The 12121-nt window shown below is 48.1% G+C and overlaps 1 protein-coding gene across 13 annotated transcripts in view; it reads left to right on the plus strand.

Annotated features, from left to right (window-relative positions):
* The window catches only part of FAM178B (family with sequence similarity 178 member B), a 2777737-nt gene that overhangs the window by 2004431 nt on the left and 761185 nt on the right, over nucleotides 1-12121 (plus strand). The window lies entirely within an intron of this gene.

Consider the following 12121-nt stretch of genomic DNA (forward strand, 5'->3'; position numbering starts at 1 on the left):
TGTCAAGAGGGGGGCGGAGCTTGCTCGGAGTGGCAATGGCCGCTTGACTCCGAGGCTCCGCTGAGCCGGCAATAAATCATGCATTATCCTGTGACCCCAAGACCGTTTCCGAACGAAATATCGCCCGAGGATGCTGGTGGAGAGGTTCGCCGCCTGATGACAAAAGCTGCGGGCTGCCGATCCCTCTCGGAAGTGCTTCCTGAGCGTGGCAGGTTGGTGGCGGAATGGGCCGCTGAGCACCGGCCTTGCGCTGCAAGTTAGCCCATCGGCGTGCTCCTGCGTGCGGCTGGGCCCGGGAGGTGAGGCCGGTACGGGCGGAGTGGACCCATGGATATTAACACTGGGGCCAAGATTTGGACAGCGACACACGGCGGAGACAAATCCCCTCCAGCTAGGGTAAAGGGGACAGCGTGAGGACCCAGGAGGCAGCGTGGTGAGGCCGGGAGTGGAGAGAGGAACAACGCGGCTGAGAGCCAAGATGGCAGCCGCGCTCTGAGCGGCTGCAGAGCGCAGGAGGCCCCACTCGGGCCCCGGGGCCCAGATATCATCTAGGGGCAGCGCCGTGGGGGTTTGGATGGTGGAGCCCCCAGGCGTCAGTGCCCCCCTTTACCCTGCCCTGCTCCTTGTTGAACGGCAGTCATTGGTGAGGTCGGATGGGACACGGCATACTCCTGGCATATGATGGGGTGACGGAGGAGACACGAGGGTCCACATACGTGCCGCGGATCGGCGGCGAGGCGCAATCCTTGGCGGGACACTAGTGGGGCGCTGCGTGGAGAGGCCTTATCGCGCAGAGTGTGGCACTGGGCGAAACATCGGACACCCACGAGGCTGGTATATGGCCACAGCCTTGTCCAGTGTTTGATTGGATAGTGCGGCTCAGCCCACGGTGTACGGTCGCGCACACGCTTGAGGTTCGGTGAGCTTGGGTCAGATGGTCTAAGAGTGAGTGCTTGCTGAAGATCCTAGAGGCACTCCCTGCCCCCCCCCCCTCTCCACGGGCCAGCATTCGGAACTTACGACAGTTTGGCCAGGCCTGGTGTGCTTCGATTTCTTTGATACATCAGTGTGCTGCTGGGAGCTTATTCTTGTCACCATGGGGAAGACAGACCGTGGTCAATCCAAACTGCCTTTACACAGACGAGATCCAGACAGAAGGATGAAGGTGTGGAGGGGGGCGGTGATGTGGGCCACCAGCCGGAGGTAGACCAGGACCTAAAGAGCATGCTGAAATCGATGGACAAAGGCCTGCAGGAGGGTATCAACTCCCTTGGTGTGAAAATCGACGCCTTTACATATAGGATGGACAGGATGGCTGAGCGGCTGGACAAACACGCTGAGCGGCTTGATATGTCAGAAAGGAGAATACCGGAGGTCGAAGAAGCGCAGAAGACCATTGATAAAGACCATAAACAGCTTGGCAGAGTCCTACAGGTGCTCCAAGACAAGACGGAGGATTTAGAGGCCCGCTCTCGTCGCTGCAACGTACGGATCCTGGGCCTTCCGGAGACGGCGCAGACGGGTAGGATGGAGACGTTCATTGAGCGGATGCTGGTCACTCTGCTTGGCGCCGAGGTCTTCTCCAACATGTTCGTCATTGAGCAAGCGCACCGGGCGCTGGCACCACGCCCGAAGCCGGGGGAGCCACCACGGCCGATTATTGCTAAATTCCTGAACTATCGGGACAGGGATGCGGCCCTAAGGGCGGCCAGGGACAAGCAGTCGTTTACGTTTGAGGGGTCGGACATTGCACTATACCCTGATTTTACTGCGAAGGTACAGGAGGCGAGGAAACACTTTGTACCGATGAAACGCCAGCTAAAAGAACAGGGGTTGGACTATGCTATGCTGTATCCAGCTAAATTGAAGGTCACCAGGAATGGACAGACACACTTTTTTACAGAGCCCAAGGCACTACAGAAGGCGATCAAGGATTGGGGGAGAGAGCGGAAGCAGACACCGGAACGACAATCACTTGAAGAGGAAGCGGGTGGCGGACTGGAGGACCAGGACTGAGAGGCGATGCACACAGTGCTTATTTAGGAAGTTTGTAAGGTTTGGGGGTATTCTGCATGCTGGCGGGCGGGCTAGGAGGGGCAGTGGTCATTGCAATATCATTGTTCTTGTAGTTCCACTATTTGAATGGCTTGTGGCTACCCCCACCCACACGTGGCAACACTGAGCTGGTTATGTCTTTTCTTTTTTCTCTTAGGGTTTCAGAGGGGGGAGGGTGGGTGGTGGAGGGGGAATCTAGGCAGAATGGTTCGCGACCTTCCCCGCTTTTAGCTCTGTTGGGTTATTCCAAACCATTACCCAAGGCGCAACGTAAGATTATAGATCTGGGGCTGCTGTTGCCGAAGAGGCGGGTTGCAATGTGCTGGATGAGGGGGCCCCTCCCGAAGACAGAGCAATGGTTGGGGGATTTAACACACTGTTGCACGCAGTCAGAAAATTACAGTGAGCTACTGCCCCCTAGGATTAGACCCAAGAATTTCTGGGGATTATTCTTTGAATACAGGGACAGACAGGCAGCGGTCAATAGACAGGAGGCAGAGGAGGGGGACGTGAGCGGGGTGGCATGGGTCAAAGCTTGGGGCTAGAGGGGTTTCCCTGCAAGACAGGGTGTGCCTACTTAGGACGCATATACATGTAAGGTACTTCTTTCTGGCTAGACAGGTACTAGGTCGGGCCTACAGACGGCGTGATGCACAGGGACACTAAATGTAGGGTCGGATAACACCTGTGGTCTATTTTAGTTTGGGGGGGGGTTGTTTCTTTTTCTTTGTTCCGTAAAAAGTGGTGCAGAAATGTTTTCTGTGTTAGCTGCAGGCTAATATGTGTATTATTTTTTTAAATGTTCCATCTGTTTGCCGCCCGACCTCAGGGGTGTGGGCTGAACGGCTGTGCATGATAGCCTGCAATGTACGCTGTCCTTTTTGCGGGCCTACCTGCACACAGATTCAAATAATGCTTTGGTTTCTGGTGATTACCACAATAAATTTGAGGTAGTGTCAAGACCAGGGAAGGATGCCCCGAAGAACCTGGTGGGTACCATCCAGATAGCCGTGAGTAAAGCGTTAAAGTATGAGAAAACAGTCGCGAACGTTAGGAGAGGATTTTGTATGAAACAAAGAAAAGAGACAGCAATAACAGATTTTGGTAACAGTTGGGATAAAAACAAATAGCACATTATACAAATTATACAAGTATAGCTATCTCAGTTCCAAGGAATGCTGCCCAGAGGTGCCGGGCGGGTATAATCCGGGAGACCGTAGGTAAGGCTGCAATGGTATGAGACACCAAAGTCACTGGGGTTATTGAATGCGAGCGTTAGCAGAGGAATTTGCCCGTTAGGAAAGTCTTGGCCTCCTTTTTAAAGTGTGCCAAGGACGAAAACCTTATGATGGCAGGTGGGAATGTATTACAAATTCTTGGGGTGGCCCCAGAGAAGGCCCGATTGTACGTTTTTTTTTCCCCCAGGCGTGCTGGTTGGAGCAACATGTCTCTAGCGGACCGTGAGTTTCTAGCTCCTCCGGAAATCTCTATCTCCTCTTTCTCTAGAGCCACCAAATTCTATCTCTGCCAGGAAACATTTTAGGCTTGACCGGCTGTGTTTGGATCCTGAAAGTAAAAGAACATTTGCCTGTCCCATCCGTTCTTCCCTTTTGACCCTTAGGGGTCCATTAGGATGTCGGGCGGATTGCCTCCGCCAGGGTGGCGGTGGCCACCGCCACCCTGGCGGAGGCAATCCGCCCGACAACCACTCTCGTTTTCCCCTCCGCCAGATTAGGATGGCGGAGGGGACAGCGGCAGACGGAAAGGTCGTCCACCGCTTTAACGCCGCGTTCGCAAGGCTACCGCGGCGGTAATAGATTAATATGGTGGCGGTGTCCAATGGACACCGCCAACCATATTACGATGGCACAATGTAGGGGCCTTTCCGCGGCGGCAATGCCGCCACGGAAAGGCAGGCGGAGATTGCTGCGGGGGCCCCCTGCAGGGCCCCCAGGTTGGCGCCACTGTTGGGGGGGCACTTGGGGGTACCTATGGTACCTCCCCACATTTACATATGCAAAGCGGCAGGCACCGCGCGGTGCCTGCCGCTTTGCATATGTAAATGCATCAACTTATGTTTTGCATTGTGGCGGGCGGTGCAAAAAGCACCGCACGCCACAATGTAAAACATATAGGATGTGCCCGCCACTGTGGCGGGCACATCCTAATACCCCCAACGGGACCCCCGCCCTTATGGCGGGCGGTCCCGATCTCCGTTAGGGTGGCGGGCGGACATCCTAATGGACCCCTTAATCTTTGTCAGTCCCCAATGGTGTTTCGTAGTCTGTGCTGTTCCATCATTTTGCCCCTGAGTCTCTGCCATCTCATCCTTTCATCCCATAGTGTGTGCCCGCTCATCTGGTTCCCCCTCAGTCTGTGCCCATCTGTTTACTTCTGAGTCTCTGGAGTCCCATTTGTTTGCCCCTCAGTCAATGCCGTCCCTTCGGTTTACCCTCACTCTTTCATCCCACCCTTTCGCAGATCAGCCTGTGCCTGTGCTGATCTGTTTGCCCTGCAGTCTTTGCCCATCTCATCCTTTGCCCCCCTCTGTCTATCAGTTCCATACTATTGTGGCTCCACAGGGGTGATGTTTTCAAAAGAGTATGTACGTTGTTAAAAGTTTGCTATTAAAAAAACACAAAATAAAGTTCTTAAAAAAAAGTGCCTCGGTCTGTGTTCTCCCTCCCATGATTTCACCCCTCGGTCTGTGCTTGTCCCGTCCTATCGCCCCACAGTTCTTGCCTGCCCCATCGTTTACTCCTCAGAGTTTAGCAGCCCCATCCCTTCGCCTCTAATTCTGTGCCTGTCCCATCCTTTCGACCCTTCATCTGTGCTCGCCCCTCCTTTGCCTCTTCTCTCTGAGTCAGTCCTATCTGTCTGTCCCGCAGTGCGTCTCTCCCATTCTTTTGCTCTTCAGTCTGTACCCCCATCCTATCTCCCCTTCCTCTGCGCCCGTCCCAACCATTTGGTCCTCGGTCTCTGCCTGGCCCATAATTGGCTCATCAATTTGTCCTGCAGTCAGTCTCCTTCCCATCCTCTCTTTCTTCAGTCTTTGCCCTTTCCATTCTTTTGCCCCTCACTCTGTGCTTCTTTTTGCCCTTTGGCCTGTGCCCGTTCCAGCCATTTGCTCCCCACTCTGTTCCCGTGCCAGTTATTTGTGCATACTCTTTCTGTCCATCCTCTTGCCCCTCATTCTGTGTCCCATCCTTTTGCCCATTACTCTGTGCTCGTTCCATCTTTTCGTATCCTAGCCTGTGCCCGTCCCACCCGTTTGCCCCTCATTCTCTGCCGTGCCATCCTTTCAACCCTCAGTCTGTGCCCGTCCCAGCCTTTCAGCTCTTGCCTGCAGGGACAGCAAAGGACTTTTCACTTATTTTGAATCTGCTGAACATCTGTCATATCTCCGGATTTTCCATGACATTTCTGCCCAGCCCTCTTTCTATATTGGGATGCTTGTTTATTAGATGTTCTGGACTTTTCCAGGACGTGTACAGTCAGAAGGTCGCTATCCCACAGAGATCCCCTCTAGGGCAATCTCTGATCACTCCTAACAGTAAAGCGTAATCCATGTGCTGGCAAGATAGATAGGACCTCACACACCCATGAAGGCTGCAGTGGAACTGTGCTGCAATCTCACATTAATGGCTATTTGTGCCTTTCATTTCAGTTTACCGAGCAAGTGACCTTTTTCACAAGTTACAAGCTACGTTTTTGAGTCACCAACTCGTTTTACACTGATAAAAAGGGGAAACATCATTTACCACGCAGTCTTTACAATGACAAGCAGCCTTTACATCGAGGTTGGTACCCCGCATACGACGTTACCAGGTGTTACTTTAGCACGACTACTTGCTGTGGAGAGCAGGTTGTTGGACAAGTGTTGTATTAGTCCAACACCTTCCCTACTATTGCGTAGACTGGAGCTGGTATAGTAATTTATACTATTCCAAAGTCCAGCGCCCCCTAAAGAAAGTCATTGTAGGACTTGCATGCCAAAGAAGCGCGTGGCAACGTCGCCCACGGCGTACTGACTGCATGGTAGAGGCATACAGGGTAAGTGCCTGCTGGGTTCCGTCATACATCCAATAAAAAGATGTACTTGAATGTACTAATTGTAAATGTGAACCTTCTCCGAGTGGTGGAGGAGGATGTTTTAGGGTGGAACTGGCTTTGAAAACTTAGGAAAACTCAAAATGAATTTTTTGGTCTGTATTTAGAAAGAGAAACTTCCTATAGCCCACTCCCATCATGGACATGGTTGGAGATGTACTCCTATCAAAGGCAGGATTAAGTCTGGTTCCTGGGTGGGAACAAAACAGACATCCTTCCTACCAATATTTGTAGGGGTATGAGAGAAGGAGTTACTCCATGCAGAAAATAATTTTTTCTTATGGAGAATTTGTTCATGACGTGCAATTGGACTCAAGCATTTTTCTTTGCTTAAATGTGCGCGATGTGCATTTATTTACACATTCCTAAATACCTTCAATATAAATGGGAATGATCAAAAGTGGTGTACAAATTCTCTTGGAAAGCAGCTTCCTACGTATACTCCTGAAAACCCTTGTGATTTCCATAAAAATCCTGGAAACCTACCAGAATACATTATCACTTGTGTGAATCGGACCCTATTTATGATGGAAAGTTAATCCCAAATTACTTACTAGTCATCTTCATTATACAGAACCTTATGAAACTCATACTCATTGTTTACCAGGAGTACATCACTAAGCAGTACATCTGACCATGACTAATGCAAGATACGCTACCCAAATCAGAAAATGGTGCACCCCCTGAATATCGAATCAACAATGTCGATGTGACAGAATATCGAGTACAGAATATCGAAAATAAAATATCAAAAGGTAAGTCTAGACTTTCTATACCTAACTCCACAATTATGTACCTTGACAATATATACATCTTCAAGGTGCGCAGATGTGGAGTTAGGAATAGTAAATCTTACCTATTTGCACTTAACCTTCTCAATATTTAGGTCCTCGATATTTTTTACACGATTTTCAATTTACGCAATATTTCTGTTTCTGATATTCTGCCAATGATCCCTGAATTAGGCAGTCCCAGTACTCATCCATTTTAGCCAGAATAGTTTTGTGCTGCTGAGTGCAACTAGGCATATACTCAGTAGACTAGTTCAAGCCTCTGAACTAACAATAATTATAATAATAGATTTTAGGAAGTCCTTAAACTCGTTAGTTGGGCATGTTTGTTTCAAGTTTCGGAGTGTTTTGGAGTGGATGAACCAGATGTGTGTTAAAGTGCTATACGCTGGCCTAGTAGATTGTGTGCTTGTCAGTGGGATATTATCAACCCCTTTTGCTATGGAATAAGGCATGTATCAGAGGTGTCTGCTTTTGCCACTGCTTTTTGTACTTATCATTGAGGCATTGGCAGTTTGGATCAGAAGGATGATTTGTTTCAGGGATGGAATGTGGAGAAGACATGGATGATCAGGCCTCCCAGGGTGGACAGGCCAGAGGCCCATGAAGATTATGAGATGGTTTAGAGAAGCCTCTGGCCTAGTCATCAACAGTAACCAATTTGAAATTTAAACAGGTAGGCAAATATAATGTTAGAATAGATCTACCTAGTTTTTGGGAGTTCAACTTGGCACCGCTGTTGATTTCCCTTCATGATGTCTTCCTTTGCTGGAACTCACTCCAAAGCTACCCCAAAGGAAGAGTGTCCTTGATTATGAAGAGGGTTCCTACTCACTTGTTATATGTTTTACCAAACTACCCAATTCAAGTTCTTCCACCGTTCTTACAGAAAGTTTGCAAATACTCTAGAACTTTTCTGTTTGCCAATAGGTTACCCATAGTGAAGCATGCTTAATGAATGATTGTTCGAGCAGTGAAGCAACCCAGTGATTCCAAGTGATGAGTTGGCTTTATGAGGGTAGACCTACTCCATGGTGGCCAAATACCCCCAGCTCTTTCCTCGGTCACTAATGTGGTTCTGGACTGCTGGCATAAAGGACTTCACTGGATAGGTTAGAAGCACCGGCGAAGCTAAGAGACTCCACTCTGGTTTGGTAATTGGCTAATACAGGGAGACTAACTCCTGGCTTAAAACAACGGGATGCCGTTGGCATGTCCAAAGTGGGGGATGTGGGGGACCATGATCTAACTAAATCCATTGTGGACTTGAGTGCGAAATTTACTTTACATAAGTTCCAGATCTTTAGGTACCATCAGCTGAGATGTACTAGAGATGCACACAAGTGACCTTCCTAATTTCCATGAATACAGAATACTGGAAGCTAGACTTGGCTTAATGGGTGAGCAATGTTGGGGGAAGGAGGTAAGTAGACATTACAAGTCTATCCTACCTTTGTTTGTAATTTGTCTGACAATTTTTCAGAATTGGGACTCTTTTGGAACGCAGAATTGAAGTGATTACAGGAGAATAAATGGTGGAAGGCATAGACGGAGACCAGCAAACTTGTGATTTCTACAAAACATCACCTGATTTACTTCAAATATCTATAGAACACATATTTCGTGCTGGAACACATGTGTAAAACGGGCGTAATGCCACTCCAACACTCAGCCGTGGCCCGTTCAGGTAAGAGCGATGGGGCCCTGTGGGGAGGGATTTGACAGACGACCACACGGGGAAATCAAATAATTAATTAATTTTCCCTCATCGTCATCTGTCGAAATCCCTCCCTACCCGGCCCCACCGCCACACCCATCTTAACTGCACGGGCCGCGGCTGCCAGCACTGTCTTCAGTGTCAAAAGCTTCTTTCATGCGACTTGGGATGCCTTTTGGCAATCAATTTTCCAATCACTTTTCAGAAATGCTTAATTTTCCTGTTTATTTGTCTCCCAAACTGGCTCGTGTAGGATTTATGGAAGAGACTGGGTGTCCGCCCAAGGCTTGTATCGTTCTGGGGATCCTTCTTGCCTAAAGGGACATTGGCAAACACTGGAGGTCAATCTCTGCCCGCACTTTCATGAATGGCTACTGGGAATGGACAGATGTTTAATATTAGAAAAGCTCATTTATAAAGCATGGGGAAGCCCACATAAGCATATTGATAGGTCTGACCATATTATCTCTACCAACCTTTGTTTTTTCTGCTGAACTACACTTTGTTGTGAACCTTGCTAATTACACAAATGATAATAAAAAATGTAAACGAAAAACAAGCTTCTTGATCAAGACATCATCATACATGTATCTGAACCCACACTTTGGGTTTCTCTGGTTGTTTAAGGTCCCAGGATATAGTAATATGCGGAAATTAGACAACCTAACACAGCAGTAGAATGAAAAAGACATACATGCTTACACAGTGCACAATCTGTCAATTGAATGACGTGCAGATATTATTAAAACTTGACCTTAACAAAGGCTTTTAACCGCTGGAGCCGGCGGAATCCTCCAGGTCTATCACTTTTGCAACCCATCTTAAAATATTTTGCACCAAGTGCTAGCGTTTTGGAATTTCGTCTGCAGTAGAAATTTGCCATGAATACATTCAAAAGATAATTCTTCATATACACTACTGGCTAAACTTCAGTGTCCTCATTGTAGCTTTCCGTAAGGCCCAGGTTGAGCGTGACAAGACGTGATTGAAAATATGAATCCCACTAGTTGATGCTGGTCTGATGGCCAACAAAGAAAAGTCCACATTGAATAAGATATCCCTGAAATTCTGCAGACACAACTTTTCTTTGTGCCTGAAATATGCAGCCTCAAGCAAGGTTAAAGCCCTCACCTTGATATCTGCACCTATGAAGCTCAACTCCACTGAACAGAGCCAGCTATTGCAGATGAAGCATCTTATGGGACAAGGCCATAACCTTATTTGGTCTAAGGCTTAAGACATAATCAAGTATTTCATCTTGCAACCTGAATACATGGGTTACTCCACTGAGCACTACACATAACTCTCCATAGATACCAACCCTGTGAGTTTTGAGGCCATTCTTTCTCAAACATTTGTGACCATGTTAAGAAATCCCAAGGCCAAACGGTTGCACATCACAATAACAGGTGTCAAAATATCATCCTGTCATAATATTTTGGCTAGAGTATCGACTTCCAAAATATGATGAAAGTATAACTTGCTTTACCATACTCAATCCCACATCTACATACTAGGCCAGGGCGTAGTTCACGGAGTTCTGCTACACGGAAGTCCGTGAAGTGACAAAAAATCTCTGCTGTGCTCCGCGGACTTCCGCAAGCAGCAGAGTGAGGTAAGCCGCGCTGCTCGTGCTGATTTTTAGCACCAGGAGTTTGTCCTGTGCTGTAAAATCAGCACAAACTGCACTATGTACAGCACAAGAGGGCGCAGCTTCTTTTCGCTGCTTGAGTAGATATTCTGCTCAAGTGGCAGGTTCTATACACAAGTGGCAGGTTTCTCAATGGGAGCAGCAGTGACCTGCCACGACGGCCCACGTTGAGAAATCTCACCAGGAGGTGGTCTAACTTTGGATTTTCCTCGTTCACCAACTTAACGTTGGCAAGCCGTAAGAGAGGAAAAACTCTGTTACGCTGAGTTTTACAGAACTCCATGCTCTATGCAGAGTGTGCAAAACTCTGCAAACTCCATGAGCAGAGCAGAATTTTACTCTCAGGCCTCCTATGTACCCTAAAGATATAATTGGGGTACAAAAATGTGGAGTTAAGAATCGTAAATCTGGATTTACCCATACATATTTTGTCACTTGCAATTATGAAGATAAGTGTAAAGAGTGAAGTACAGATTAAGAAATCTTAACTCCACTACTACTTTGATGTGGAGTTAAGATCAGCATATCTGATAGACATCTAGCCACAGATTCCTTGCCTTTGAATTTCCCCAGGTGTCAGACTGGATCCAGAAGATTTTTCCTGAGCAGTACAGCTGTGCGCCGGTAGGTGATGTCGGTCGGCTTTGCGTGACTTAATTGGCGGCATCCGTGCTGGAAGTGATATCTGCGTCACCTATATAGGCGTAACCTTGGTGCGCTGGTATCAGTTCTTTTTTTTCAACCAACCAGTGCAGATCAAAGAGAAGAGCTATCCCTCTGTCAGTTTTTGAAAGGATTTTTGCAACGTTGTGTAGTTCTATTTAGGTCGAGCATTCAAGACCTGTTGTAATTTCTCTTGTGGGCTTAAAGCCATCCCCCTTGTTTTGATTTGTTACTTTCAGTGTCCTTTACAAAACCTCGCTTGCTAGTGGTCAGCCCTGCCTCTTTGTCCCTCCTTTTTCCCTTCTGTTCCTCCCATGCAGCAGGGGCTAAGTACTGTCGTGTATTTCTATAGGTTCTGAATCGATCCCCCTATTCCTGACCATATTCTGGTTAACCTACCTAGCTAGTTAACTAACAGTCAGCCCATGAGGCAAGAAATCCCCCATGATGCAGATACCGTTATCTGACGCAGTCACACTACGGCACAGGAACGTGTTATCTGATTAGGTCATAACGCTTGAGATCTAATTAGACAAGCGACATTCCTCCAGCCCCTGATAAGGCATACGACGTTCTCATAACAAATCAAACCTATGACAACCTGGATAATCCGTGCGGCCATTGTTTTGATTTCACAGAGAACTTTAGTAAAGAATGTGCTAACGAGCAAGTCGTATGACATCTTTATTGACGTACCTATGTCCATCCTTACGTCAATCCCGGCACCTTTAAGGTATAAATATTGCCGACCTTGCCCTATGCAAACACACGCGTGGTGACAAGACGGAGCAGCCATACTTGCCGAAGCAGAGAGCAGAAGCAGACCCCGCAGGCAACAGCCCCGCCTTCCTGACGCGCTGAGAGACGCGCTGCTATCTCAAACCGAGAGACCCAGCACCGGCGCTTCTGGGCAGCCCTCGCAGGCAGCCTGGAATATCGAGAGCAGAGAAAGAGATACCATTCCTCATTCATCCTAAATTCCAGGTACAGAACTGAATAACCCCTCCTAGAGAATTCTTTAGTTATTCACTTGGCAAAAACAAACTTAACTTAAACTGTAACTTTCTATTCCCGCCCACGCATTAGACTTAGGTCAGGTACACGGGGTAGGCGTATTTAGAAACACCAGTTGAG

The sequence above is a fragment of the Lissotriton helveticus genome, chromosome 11 (assembly GCF_964261635.1).
Source record: "Lissotriton helveticus chromosome 11, aLisHel1.1, whole genome shotgun sequence".
NCBI lineage: Eukaryota > Metazoa > Chordata > Amphibia > Caudata > Salamandridae > Lissotriton > Lissotriton helveticus.